A 15,064-nucleotide genomic window follows, 5' to 3' on the forward strand; every position below is an offset into this window, starting at 1 on the left:
TTTCTGATGCAACTGCGAAGCCTGCTTTAAGAAACATGATGCATGCCGCTATATAGTGCAATAAACCTGCAAACCAATTGCCCTCACATAAGACTAAACTCATTTTTATTTCCACATTTTTTAACTTTAAAACTGAGAGTACACAGCAGGCTGGTGGAAGGAAACAAGTTGTTCACATTGTAATTACTGAAAGTAAAGCGGTTAAAACTAGAGGAATGAGTCTGAAAAGTGGCATCATTATGTTAATTTACTGCATGTTCTCCTGTACTTTAAGATGCAGAGGGTAAGGGTAAGTTCAATGAACAACTCCTAACACATAGCATTAATTTCAATAGAAACATTAAGTGAAAAGTCCCTCATGAATATGTTTCAGCTGTAACAGAAATATGCAGGTATAGTGCAGGATAATGAATTGTCCTATACAACAGTTTTTTACAAAAAGTGAGCAGCACTGTTGTGAGAAACCAGCCCACTGCGTGTCACACCTCTTCCTGGGAACAGCAGAGCGGGCGCTGACATGTCCATGCTGGGCCCTTTGTGTTTGTCGTGTTATTTGTTCACAAGCACATTTACTTTTGCATTCTTTCACTAACATTATGAAACATGAATCATCTTTTGCATTCAAGAGTCCAGTGACAAATTAAAGGGCAAACCCACATAAAGTGCATTACTAAGGTGATAGTCCATTGTTGATCCACCAGAACATCTTCAATGCACCTGATCGCTGTGAATGCCATATATGCCAATATGGTTCACATCATTTCATACTGACCAAACCATTCACCATTCATTGTGGAGATATCTATATATTCCATGGCTACTTGCTATTCTGTTTTTTCCTTTTATTTGCAACCATGTGTAGATCATCGACAGAGACTTTGACATCACGCACTAACAATAGAGACAAAACAACAGTATGACAAATACCGGTATTGGAACCAGGGTTTACCAGGCAAACTGGCCTACATAAAATCAAAGTGCTATCTAGCCCCAGTTTTGTTCCTCTGAGCAGGAGCCTTTCAGGGGACTGTGAGGCCCCAAGCAACAAGGACATAACTCCTAACCAAACCCCACCCCCAGACAGACGTATACCAAACCACCTCATTCCAATCTTCAAACAAATACTTATCAAATGTTTAAACAAAATGCATACTGTGCTCGTACACATAAATAAATGTGAAACCTCATCATACACACGCATTTAGACATTCTAGTCCACAACCAAACTTCTAAAATTACAGAGCCTTTGGCAGAGAGCTAGTAGCATGGGGCCTCATTAGGGGGGTTCAAACCATGGTGTCATTGCAGTCTCCTGTACTGAGCAGTGAGTTTAAGGGTTTCTCACAAAATTATCATTGCTGTGGACTCATGTAGTCAGCCTTTCACACCTCAGTTTGAGGCCCCAGGCAATTGCCTGCTTTGCTTAATCTGTTGCAACTCCTCTGCTTCACAGAACAAAGCATAATTACTCAGTGATATTTGAACAAGATGAGGTTAAATCCTTAAGAACCAAATTGAAATCAGTTGTGGAATACAGCTACTCATAAATTCATGAGATGATCACATCATATTAGCATTCTGCCCATCAGTGAACAGAACGACCCAGAGAGAGATGTGCCTCATGCTTGCAGGGCTACACAGTCAACAGCCTTCTGATGAAAACAACTACAGTTTGTCAAAATCCTTATAACGTCATGTATAACAGGTATAACTTATGTCTCTGGGTTTGTCCTGTAGTTGGTTGCTTCTTTTTTGTAAAAAGAAAAATCACTAACGGTTCTGATAATATAGATTTTTCAATTTTTGTCTTGAAAGAGCAACAGCCAATATTTTAACTTCCCTCCACTGACCAGTGGGTGAACTGCATCACACATCCAACTCCATCACTCTCTCACAGTTGTGAAGATATTTCAGATCCTCACCAACTCTTTCAACCATCTGGACTAAAAAATATTCCATGCATCCATAGAGGCTTCTGCGATGTGACTCAAATGTAATGATAATACATGAAACGCAACACCACAGAGGGCCATTGCTTAATTTCTGGTAGACCACACTTCCCATGTATTGTATAGATTCACACTAGCTTCTGGTTGCAGTAACAATCACACCGGTGACACTCTCTAAAAGCCAGTGTCCTGACATCACCCTCTTATCTAAAACTGCATTTTGAGCCTGAGAAACTGCTCTTTTAAGAAAAGGCCGTCCTCATTAAAAAAATACCAAGAAACACAAACAGGAGAATAACTTGACTAAATCTATCAGGGGGCCCCAGGCTTGAAGGCAGTTGAGGCACTCATCTTTTAACTTCAGCATCATCAGCACTGTCAAACTAGTCCTTTTAAACCACAGATTTTAAAGACAGTTCCATTTAATGTTGCCTGAGTCAAGAATGTGTTAGAGCAAGGCAGATGTATGCAGTTTGATGGCGGCACTCTCGGGGGACCTTGGTGTTATTGATTTGAAATTCACATCTAAGTCAAAGTTTGAATTTAGTCTTTTTAAAGAGGAAAGTGCAACTTATTTTTCTCATTTGCTTCATTTTATAACAGATCAATATCTTTAGTCAGGATCTAGGTTATTTTGTCTCTCACAGAGAGGAAGACAACAATGTCAAAGATGTTTCCATAGTTTTTCAGCGAAGTTATCTGTGACTATGACACACGAAAAGCTTTGGAGGAAAACTTGAGGTATGAGTAGTCTGCTTGAAGACGGAGTATAGTGTAATTTCTCTAAAGCTTTAAAGCTTGGTATATAGACAGATCAGGGAAAATCCGTATAGTCTAAATGTCTCTGAAAAGTCCAACAATCCATCATAACTTTAAAAAGGATGAGATTTACTTTGGCTAAATCTATCTATCTTTTTTAAGACATTTATGTCTATGAGCATAAAGGATGTGAGACATGGACGAGCTAAAACCCACCTAACTTATTATGTCAAGGAGGAAGAAAGTCACTTGATACAGAACTGTCTTTGGAAACATTTTGTGGTGGACACAGGTCACATGCATTTGTTGACACATGAAACACATGAAAATGAAAAAATATGCCTCAATAATGGCAGGGCTGATAATTAGCCCAATAGTTAAACATTTCATTTTCAAAAACGTTATATAAAGTGTAACTTCACTCAAGTTTTGGCTGAATTGACTGAATTAAAATAATTTTTGAAATGCCTTTAGAAAGCAGTCCTTAGGGGCAGGGCTAAGATACACCTACCATACCTAACCCCCAAGCACACACAACATATCAATTAGCTTGCTAAAGCGACGTTATATCGATTGTCTAGGACACCAGTGGCAGCACATACTTTTGCAGCAGAAATGTCATATGAAGTAACGGCTTCTCGTCTCCAGAGTTTCCTGACAGCCAAGACCCCGCTGGTCCGAAGCTGTTTGAACTGCCAGGACAGGTGGTTGGTGCCGAGACAGCCGGGGCTTAATTGTGTCTGAGGAGTGTGGGGGTCCCAAGCCATTTGAACTGCTGGCAGGGTGTGAATGTGAGGCATCGTACACACTATATTAATACAGTACACTAATGTTGTTTATGTGATCCGATCAAATCTGGATAGTGTGTGCGTTCACATTAAAATGAGGCCGGATCTCACCTCCCTGCTCTATGCAAACAACAGGTACATAAGAGGTTTTACCAAGTTATGTTATTTTTACCCAGTCTGAGTACACAAGTGTGTCCGATGTCACTGTGTTTGTGTGTGTCAGCATGAGTGAGCAAAAGAGGGGTAGAGAGTCAGGAGATTGAGTCTTGTGCCGCTGCGAAGAAAGTTTTTACAGATTTACGGAAACTATGGATCATTTTGTGGTGATCAGTGTTGATATAGTGGCGGCAGTCACAAACAAATCTACAAGAAGAGAAAAAACAAGTGAAACTGTATTGGGTCAGATGACGTCATCTGAGAAGGAGGTCCTTCATATGTGGCCCAGGATAGATTTGCGTTCATACTGCTAAAAGAATGTGGACACTAGCGGCCCAGACCACCTCAGCACATCGACACTGGTGTCTGTCTTTATCCCCAAAAGCTTTCTCTAACATCTTTGTCAGTGTCTCCAATGTGTACAGCAGCACTTTTTAATCCTGAGATATTTGTCTTCTTTTATTTTTGTGTCTGTCATGTGTTAGAAATGTAAACAACACGTCCAATCGCGAGCAGTTAATTCTGCTGAGGATCTCCTGCTGTTTTCTCCCAGCGATTAATTTGGAAATTCTCTCGAGTTTGACCGGAAAACCTCAGAAGAAAGTCCGGGGGCTCTTGCTCAGACATTTGTGTTCACACATAAAGCCCCTCCGAAGAAAGTGTAGAGATTCTCTAGAGATCAGTGTGTGTCTAAAAACAGCTTTAAGGGATAGTTCACTGCAAAATGAAAATTTTGGAGTCTCGGGTAAACAGCATTGCAGCCAAATCTAATACAATCAAAGTAAATGGTGATCGATTCTTCAGACGTAATAAAAACATAAAATGCCTCCATACTGCTCCTGTTGTGTCATCCATGTGTCCTTAAGCCCCAACATTCAAATTTGAATCAAAATAGCGTCATTTACACTGTGTACACTGTGCAAAACGCAAACACTGCACACGTGCCCCCGCCCAAGGGCACGCACGAGGGGTGCGTTTGCACAGCGACTTCTGGTAGCAGACTTTCAGGCTCAAGACATGGTGTAAATGATGTTATTTTAAGTGGAATTTGAATGTCGTATCTGTATTTGAATGTTTTTTTTGTTGTTTTTCCATTCACTTCAATTGTATTGGATTTGGCTGAAAAGCTGTTTACCCCTGAGACTCCAGAAGAGTTGTGTGGACTCAAACACTTCACCCACCCTTTCCACCGGCACAGTGGTGAGGAGAGAATGAGAGAATTTTCATTTTGAAGCCACTACACACGTTTACAGTCACCTGTAGAGTCAGAGCAAAGAAGTCAGGGTGGAGCCAGGTCAACGTACACATGCAGTGAGGGTTTCCTGGTTGTCATCTACACCAGGGCTCCAGTGGAGCTCACTGTGGGCCTGCACTGTAAAGCTGCTCCACTGCTTTACCTCCGATTAAAGGCCCAATGTTACAGCCCTTCACATCAGTGCCACACATGTAACCTGTGCATACATGTGCGGTGCATGTTACTGTCATTAGTCAAGTATCGCACCCACAGAAGTCACAGTTTGAGTGAGTTAGCATGAGTTGATCAAAAGTCCTTAAACAACGTGGCTGATCTGTGCTGTGGTGAACAAGCGTCAACAATCACGGTGTTTCGATTAAAGCAGCAAACAGTGAGTTAGCTTGTTTAGCAGGACACACTGACTATCAGACTTGTTAGTGAGCAGACAGGAGCTGGATGGTTCTCCGGTGACAGTCTGGTCTTCCGCATTGCTCAGCACCACAACACCGGGCTCCACACACACACACACACACACACACACAGAGAGAGAGAGACGCCCCACAGTTCCGTCAAGCTAAAATTAAAACTTCACAATGTCTGAACGTTTCCAGCTCGGCTGCGGCTAGCGACAGGTTAGCTGCCTGTAACTTTAGCCTGAGCTAACGTGCTGAGTCCACGCCCTCACAGTGAACTCGAGTCAAACAGCGCGACAAGGCCGAAACAAAGTGGAGCTGCTCCCTCCAGACACGGGGACACGAGTCCCAGCTCCGGACGCCACGCAGCCCGCTCACACAGCGGCACATACCGGGCGCGGGGGACGCGGGGAGCGCCGGGCGGCTGCTCGGCGGTGAGGCTTACCTCGCTCTCCAGGAAACTGAGGCTCGAATCCCTGCGAAAAAAAGTGAAACTTCGCGATCCAACAAATTCTGGGAGAGTTGCGGGGCGCTGACGTCACGCTCTGAAATTCCAGCCGCCTCGGTGAGTGGAGAGGTTTGCCCATGTAAGGCATCAGGCCAGCGGTGTCACCACGACCCACAGCAGCCTCCCAGCGCCGCTGCTGCTGCCTCCTCTCTGAGGCTCAATCACTCCGGACCTCACTTCTCCATTTTGAAGCCAGTGTGGAATAAGTTGAGAAGTACTGGTGATGTTATATTAAACACGGGTCCTCTGCCAGATGAGATACAGTTAACACACATGAAGAAGAAATATCTTAGTGTCATGTCTCTAGAGCAGGGCCGTAACAACGGGGTATGTGGCTATGCCTGGGGAACCCTGAGCTGAGAGGGCCCCCCCTGAGAATGATTGATTAACGATAGAGCCCCTAAAGTCCCGACAGGTGACATCTTTTAATCTTGTGCACAAGTTATTATCTTGTTTATATGTATCCCCCCCCCCCCCCATCTTTATTCAAGAGCGTGGTCCATGTTATGCAGCTCCATGTTGACCAGAGATCTTCTGGTCTCCAGCTCCATGAGAGTGGAGTCAATTTTTTTTCAAGCACACCAATGGGAGGCTGGTGAAAGCCGTGAAGGCCGGGAATACATGAACCCGGTTGAGGTAACGGCTCATGCAGTACTCTTAAAAAAATGTAAAGCTAACACACCCACAATGAGGACAGGACAACTGAATTGGTCATCAGTACCTGGCTTTCTATTGGTTGGGAAATTCTGACACACAATTCCAGGAGCAAGCGTTTCACAATCACAGAAGCAGCATGAAGACGCTGAAGCTCAGGAAGTCAAAGCACAAGTGAAGACCAAAATGAGAGATGACATTCTTGAATAAAGATGGGACAAAAAACACCATAGTGTGCATAAGAGATAAACAAACAGTGCACACATGTTATTAGCTTGTTTTATTCAGGTTGTATGTATTTGGTTGTATGTGTGTTTTTTTATTTATAGTTATTTATAATGAAGTTGATGGTTAAACTGTAAAATATGAAGACTCAATTACATTTCTTGTCATTAGGGTTTGATCACAACATAGCTGTTAACAATACCACATTTTTTAAATGTATATATCAGCCGATATTGGTATCAGAATAGTTTTACTCCTTAAATGGATAAATTACCCAAAAATGAAAATTCTTAATTAACTTAATTATCTACTCACCGCTATGCCGATGAGTGGTAGGTGAAGTGTTTGAGTCTGCAAAACACTTTAGGAGTTTCAAATGAAGTAAATGGTGAACATGTCTTCAAACGTAAAGAAACAACAGAAAATAAACATAACATGCCTCCGTGTTTGTAGCCTAAACGAGCTCCAGAGGAGGATAACAAAGGATATTTAGGCTAAAAACATGGTTTAAATTACCTTGTTTCGTTGTATTTGAATGTCGGGCTTACTGACGTTTCTTTTTCTGTTGTTTCCTTGCGTTTGAAGACAGGTCACCATTTACCTCAATTGTATTGAAATTTGGCTGCAATGCTGTTTACCCCTGTAACTCTAAAATTGTTTTGTTGAGTCAAACACTTTACCCGCCCCTCCATCAGCATAGTGGTGGGTAGATAATGAGTGAATTAAAATGTTTGGGTGAACTAACTAACCCCTAACCCTTTGATATCGTCTGTCCTCTAAAATCCATATGGGTTGGGTTTAAAATCTGCACAAACTACAGTATACAGTACAATACATGAATGGATTTAGAGACACAAAACCAGGAGCATGAAACTACAGCAACCAAAGAACTGAACCATCATTCATTGTAATTTATTTTTGTGTTTTTCAAGCAGAAATACGTAAAAAGGCTTTTGGTGAAATATATTGTCTTATAAGTGAGTATCTAAGTAATTCTCTTTACCACTTTTTATTAAAAGAAAATATTACAATTTGTGCCCCACATGATAATTATCAAACTGTGACTTTTTAGTATTGTTATTATTATGAGTAGTAGTAGTATTATTATCATTATTATTATTATTATTTGTGGCATTTTATGTCTTTATTAAATAGCACAAGGACGACAGACAGGAAACAGGGTGTGAAAGTATGAGATAATGACTCACAGTATGGTACATCAAGCCGAAGGTCAAACCACGGATGGCACCTTTTTGGTATTCACCCTAAACATCCAGTCACCGGGTCGCCCCCTAAACTGTGATTTAAAATGTGACTGGCATTTAAACTTCCTGATGAGAAAGATTTAAAGCTGCATTAATTGACATTGGCGTTAATTTGGAGTCATGTTTACGGTCAAATGATGATCGAAAGTCAATATTCACTCTTGTTTTAGCTCTGAGCAGCTAAATGCTCCATAGTGTGCACCAGCAACACTCACTTTATTTGTCTGCCATTTGGTACTGGGCAGGTTGTGTACAGTCAGTTTATCAAGGTCTATTCAGGTGTGACTGAGCCAAAACAGTAAAGCTGCAGGCCCTGACGCCAAACAATGAACTAAAATAGCTGAGGAGATCTGCAGACTTTGTTTTTCAAACCAACACTTAATTTTGACTTTTTAATATAAAAAAATATTGACTAGTGAAGCTTTAACACTTTTGTTGAGGTTTTTCTCCAAATAAATATTGCTACTATCATTAACATGCCATCAATACTATTTATTTGAGCAATATACATGTTCCGGTGTATAGTTGGTGAGAAGTCGTTGTTTTCACTCAGCTTCACCTGAATGTGGAGTCGTTCTGCCACTTCTCTTTTCTCATGTTTTCGACAACAAAGCTTTGGCTTCATGTGGGTTATGCCTGACCTCAGCTATCACTGCCATGCAAACCAGACTATCACTTTACATGCTCGTGATTCCATGCAAATATGATAACTGCTGCTGATTCTGTTCTCATGCCTGTATCACATGGTTGTGATAATACTGGCAGTGTATACCCTTGTGAATTTGTACATGCCCACACATTCAGACATTGTGAAGACGATCTCCATAAGAATAATGGGATATATATATATATATGTAAAATTAAATTTGTTTTTATTAAAATATTTACAAGAAAAACACTTTAAAGCTCTGTCATTCTTTTTAGAGGCCATGTATAAACAAAGTCATTCACTCTGAGCTCTATCTTTTCTCTGATAATTCTTACTTTACTGCAGCTGATTACTCTGCGCTCCAAGCTGTGAATATACTTTTTTTTCCTCCACCGTGCATGAAGAAAAGCATAAACAGTACTTGCAGATTGCACACGCTGATAAAAAACAAACGATTTGAGCTATTTTAGTGTGGTACCCGTGCATCCCCTCATCTCCAAGTTCCAGGGGCACACTGAGAAAGGTAATCTCATTTGTAATGTGTGACAGCTTATTTGCAAGTGTGTTCACTGGCAATCTTTTTTTTTTAATGGGCCCGCCAGTGCTTCTTCTTCCACTCTTAAAGCTGATTTCAAAAAGACACCCTGGAACAGTTTAGGCGACACATGCCATCGCCTGTGAACTCGAGTTATCAATCAAGCACCAATTAACATGCTCGGTTAGAGGAAATCAAGGGCTCTTTGATGTTCGGCTGTTAGGGAACGTAGTGACGCATGTCATTGATATGATGGCTCTCAGTTTTACCACAGCATATGAAAAGAAATATGCTCACTGGGTCCACCCCGACAGATAATTCACACTAGAGACATGTTTGATGTTTAATCTAACTCCATCATATCTCTTAACGTTACTCATTTTAACTGCACATAATAAATATAGAACAGAAGAGAGAGTCAGAGAAAACAACCTCGTTTGTCATATTTTAGTGTTTCAATTGTTCCAGCGTCGGATATCCTGTTTTATTTGCTGCTTGTAACGCTGCCATCTCCCCCACACCACTTCCTCTGAAGTAGGTGAACCTCAAACACGGTGCAGAACACAGCAGCTGCACAGATGAAGAGTACTTCCTCATAAAAGTGTGAGTGAAAGTGTGTGCTTTGCACCTACATGCTGAATAAGAAGACGACAAACTGACATCCTAATAACGCAGCCCTATTGGCTTTGAAAAGGGCCCAGTTTTCAGGAATTGTTGGCTGATGATGACAGTGATGACATGCAGCTTATGTCCCGACATGTGAGACTAAAATGACTTTAATGATATTTTTGTTGATTTGTAGGTAATGTCATGTAGTATGCCTTCAGTGGGCGGGCGAGTCCAGGTGCTCTGCACAAAAACAACACAGAGATCTTTGCAAGGAGAAAAAAAACACAAAAAACAAATGTGTCTGGGAACTATGTCTGCTCTGTTAATTAGAGCTGAGATAGCAGAGATTAGTCTTCAAGCACAAACATATTACAGAGAGCCATGCCAAATAAGGAAAAACAAAAGTAGGAGACAGGCAGACTCACTACAAAAACAATGTCCCAAAGCTACTAATCAAACAACTCGCGATCTAGATCTAGACCTCAGATTACACTAATGAATTCTAATTCTTATGTTTTAGCATGTAAATGTGTATTAAAATGGGAGACGGAGACAATCCCTGCCTACAGCAAAGGTTTTAGCATAAATGATCCATGCTTCATGCCGCACCTTTGAAACGCTTTTGAAGCAGCAGGATTTTTGTCGTTGTATCCTCAAATCAGTTTTCTGGGTTTGTCATTAATTTATTTTTATTTATTTTCAATGAACATAATGAAATTTCTTACCTCTGAGGAAATTTTCTTCAGCTGACTCTGTTCCCCAGCGACGAGCACTGAAGCATTTTGTCTTGTTCTGTTGATGTCAACCAAAAACCTGGACGATATACATAAAACATGAAGACCTATTTTATAAAGCAGAGGTTCTCAATTTTTTCACTGCCAGGGATGCCCCACAAGATAGAAAATGTACAGGGGACCCCCTCGTTTATGTCCATTGGAATAACTTGACATAGCAATTGGATATGTGACAGAACAATACAAGATAAATGTCTCGGAAAGATAACAAACATTGAGTATTGAAAATATTATAACATGTCAACACAGACACTTTTCACAGACCCCTGGCAGTGTGTAATGGAACCCCTGGGGTCCTCCAACCCCCATTTGAGAATCACTCTTACATAGCACATTGTAAGGAACAAACAAATATAAAAATCAATCACTAAAACAAAGTCTGCAGATGAATCCAACACCTGAAGAGTTTGAAGGTTTTGATTTCTCCATTGAAAAGAAGCAGAAAAATAATTTCGAGACCATCTGCAGATTTAAAGCTCTCATCCTGGTGTAACGTTTACCGCACAGTGGATTCTGAGACCGCAAGTGACAATTTGCGGATAATGCTGAAACCGTTTAACAGCAGCTCAGGGAATTAGGAAGAAGAGAAAGGTGATAATGTTCAATAAACAGTAGAGCAACAAACCTCCTGAGAGGGTTGATCTGATTACAGGAAGATATCTTACCTCTGACAAGGAGGTGATGTTTTCTCCCTTGTCCATTTGTATGTTGGTTTGTTCGTAAGCAGGATTAGACAAAAACAACAGAACTGATTTCCATGAAAAGTGGTAGAAGGATGCGTTATGGATCAGGGAAGAGCCACATTAGGGAGCAGATTGAATTTAAGAACTTTCGTTTAGATTGTGAGATCTGTTGTCAATTTCCCAGGGAATAATTCATGGATTTTGATGGAAATAATCAGGCTGACTTAGGGAACTGATATCTATGAGTGTGTGTAATTTGCTGCAGGTTGAGTGAATTTACTGAAACAGTTGGACCTTGGCGGAGGTATACGCTCGACTGAGTACAATAGTTGGGAATGAATTCACCTTTTTTCAACTGTACAAGTATGAAGGCGGTATTTGTCTTATTTTTGTTAAATATTCCCACTTGAATATTTATCTCACTTTACAATGATCGGACAAGAATGTGATATCAATTGATCAATCAATTAATCACATTTTATTTGTACAGCCCATATTCACAAAGCACAATTTGTCTCATAGGGCTTAACAAGGAGCGACATCCTCTGTGGTTCACCCTCAAAAAGAGTTAGAAAAAACTACCAACAAAACACACACATAGAAACCTCAGAGACAGCCACATGTGAGAGATCCCTGCCCCAGTATTTACAACACTGATGAGAAAACACTGTTTGTAACAAAGTGGAAAGTAAATGAATTGAGGAGTTATTGTCAATTATGGTAGAGTATCTGAGTAGGCATATTGTACATCAAGCAGTCTTGTTGAAAATAGTCCACAATCAGCTGCCATCACTATAATCCACAGTCCATCAACATGATCCACTGCCGCCATTGATATGAATGAATAAGCTCTTTTTCTTTCCTATAACAAAATAATAATAATAATGATAGTAGATAACAATTTGCTTGTTTCTTGGTCTTTTCCATATCCTGGTGCTGAGTCCAACTATGTAAAATAATGTGATATCTGACCTGCAACAAAGCTGAATGTGCCTTTAAATTTTTTATTTTATTTTATTTTTTAAGTGCAACATTTCAAACCCATGTTTCCTCTTTGTTTGTGCTGGGATCTCTTCGATTGAGAAAGAGGAGACAGGAGAAAGTTGCACTGTCTGGACGAGTCAAACAAACAATGTATTTCAGAGCAACTTCTCCCAGCAGATGAATCTTCTCCAGCTCAAACTATACAGCTTTGAATCTTAGCGAACGGGTTCCTGAAGGTTTATTTTTCTGCTCAGGATCCTGAGATCCTTAATGTTTTCTCGTCTCGCTCCCATGTGAGGAAAATACAATGAGTGGAACATCTCTGGATCTTAAGCTGTGCTGACATTCCTGCGCTGTGAAACTACAAACATGCAACGGAGACATTCCTAAAATCTGGGGGCATGATGTTAGACTGCACTCGACCTGCAGAGAAAGAGGTGAGGAATTCCTGCGAGGCAGCTTGTAACAATGCTTGTAACAACAAAAAATAAAGTGCAAGTTCAGGCTCTTAGCCAACAACAAAATAACTGTCATCACTTATTCTAAAAAGGGGGCAAAGAAAAGTTAATTCACTCAATTATTCTAACAAGATGCCACTGTTTGTTTTATCATGTTTGGTTAAAAAAAAATCTGCAAAGTTTCCTCTCAGCAACAAACAGCATTAATTATTCACACACTGTTTGTAGAAGAAATGCAGAGCTGTGAGAATAGAAAATCAAGAAGGTTCCAGTTATTGATAAGGTTGATGATACAAAATTTAACACATACTGAACAATTTCAAAAAAGTCTTATTTCAAGAGACAAACTGTGACACAACATATCATTTAATGTGACAACAAAGGTGTAGGGCAACAATGGACACAGACACTGACATTCTGCACAATATAGGTTTATTGTTGGAATAAGCGCCTGAAAGAGTCTTTGTGAACATAAACAGAGCACAAACATGTGCGTGACGATCTTCTTGTCAGGGAACAACCCTCTGCAATAGTTCACCTGAGGACTTGAAACTTCACTGTCTCGATTGATTGTTGTTTTTTTTTTGCTATTACTTGAGTTTCTTTTTCCTTTTCTTTTGCCATTACTTTAAAAAGATGTATTATTTAATCTGCTGGTTTTGAATTTAGATTTTGTATTATATAATTTTCTATAATGACATTGGATTACTATACCTGTTGCCTTTGATGCTTTATTTTCTTTGTGAAGTACTTGGTAACAGCTATTTGAAGGTGCTATATAAATATAGCTTTTATTGTTTATTATTGTGTTATTATTCTAATAATTATTATTTTGTACCTATAAAGCTGCTCAGTTGCGTGACACAAAAAACTGTCTTCTTCTTTATAGCCGTGTGCATGGATCTGCTAGTATAGTGATACAAATGTTCTGTGCATACTGTACCCTTTAAAAACATGAACGCTGAATTTGATATTTCTTTGTTCTGCAAACCGAACACGTCATCCGTGCGCTCAAACACTGAGACAATGGAAATTCACACCTGAAAGCCTCTGACACATTTTAATCCTATAACTCACAGATCACAGGTTTCTGCCGTGATTCCACTAAAGGAAGACAATCCTCGGATGTTCACGACAAAGCCGTCACTTCTGTTACACGTCTGCTATATGTAGCCTGTGTTCGCATGTCTCTCTCTCTCAGAAATGTATTTTCTCTCCACTTCATAAATGCCAGCTAATTCAAAGCATGAGCTGAGGCACGTGTGACCTTTCTTCAGGCTGACAGGAGCCACCATGGATACCAGGGAAGCTGCATGTTGGCACAACAAAGGCCGGTGGTGAAGCTCGGTTAAAGATCTGTGTGGAATGACCAGCAAGCGTTATACTTTTCCGATGTGATAATTACCTGCAGTTGACTCACAAAGGTTATCTCACACACTCATGACCCGGGACTCCTCCAGGAAGCTGCACCAGTAAACTGTGGCAGGTTTTTTTATGAGAGGTCTGAGCATTCAAATCCAACACGGCATCAAAGACAAATTTATGTGATACTGACAGACACAATAAATCAATTGATTGATTATTAACCTATTAACTTGGGCTGCTTCACAAGCTCTGCTGTGTTTTAATCAAATATTTTTCTTGGAAAAGAAAAGTAGGTGTTAAATTCTTCTGCAGACAGTGCAGGGTCACTGTTTTCGACTTCTTTTTTCAGACCCTGGTGATATGAATTACTGCGAGGCATGCTGCACAGAGCAAGGATGCTGTGAGTCGTTGATCTTATATTTCCAAGGGAAAGGCCAAGCTTGAAATATGAAGTGTAACTGCACTCTAAAAATAAATAAACACTTCATGAAATCTAATCAAATGTGTATCTAGAGGGCTGCAACAAAAAAATAAAGAAATGGTCCCTTTTAAAGAATTTGCTTGATCCCTCTTTTGTTAATTTTAATGCAGAGTGAAATTACATCAGATGACAGCATAATCCCACATCATTATCAACATCAAAATGTGTTTGACACTGTTTGGCCCGGGGGCTGGCGGCAGCGCAGCCTCTGCAGCGGGATGATATGGATTACACTTTGCAAACCGACCTTGCCCCCTCTCATTTTTTATGCCTGCCAGTCGAACACAGTTGTGACCGCATGCATCACATAGCTGCAGAATAAAACCCAAATATCCCTCTGATGATTAAGGTCACTCATACACTGCTGCACAGAAGCCATCCTCTTATAAGCCTCGCAGACTAGGAGAGGAGGGGAGGAGATGGAGGGGGGTCAATGACTTGGACCCCAGTCTGTCCTGAGGTCTTTATTGTTATTTATATTAGGCGGTGTCCAGGTTCTTTCTGCCTCGGCCGGTGGCGGTAAGAGGACAGTGCAGTAATCAAAGTTTGCCTCTG

General features: G+C 40.5%; 1 protein-coding gene across 3 annotated transcripts in view; it reads right to left on the reverse strand.

The window, feature by feature from the left end:
* Positions 1 to 6,065, reverse strand: part of lpp (LIM domain containing preferred translocation partner in lipoma) — a 150,487-nt gene extending 144,422 nt beyond the window's left edge. Inside the window, exon 1 of one of the 3 annotated variants that reach the window (XM_020080694.2) lies at positions 5,745 to 6,065. The gene's annotated coding sequence lies outside the window, so the exon portion shown is untranslated. The remainder of the gene's footprint in view (positions 1 to 5,744) is intronic. The other 2 variants (XM_069522493.1, XM_020080695.2) reach the window with 2 other exon arrangements.
* Positions 6,066 to 15,064: the final 8,999 nt, after the last annotated feature.

Source organism: Paralichthys olivaceus, chromosome 3, assembly GCF_024713975.1.
Source record: "Paralichthys olivaceus isolate ysfri-2021 chromosome 3, ASM2471397v2, whole genome shotgun sequence".
Taxonomy (NCBI): domain Eukaryota; kingdom Metazoa; phylum Chordata; class Actinopteri; order Pleuronectiformes; family Paralichthyidae; genus Paralichthys; species Paralichthys olivaceus.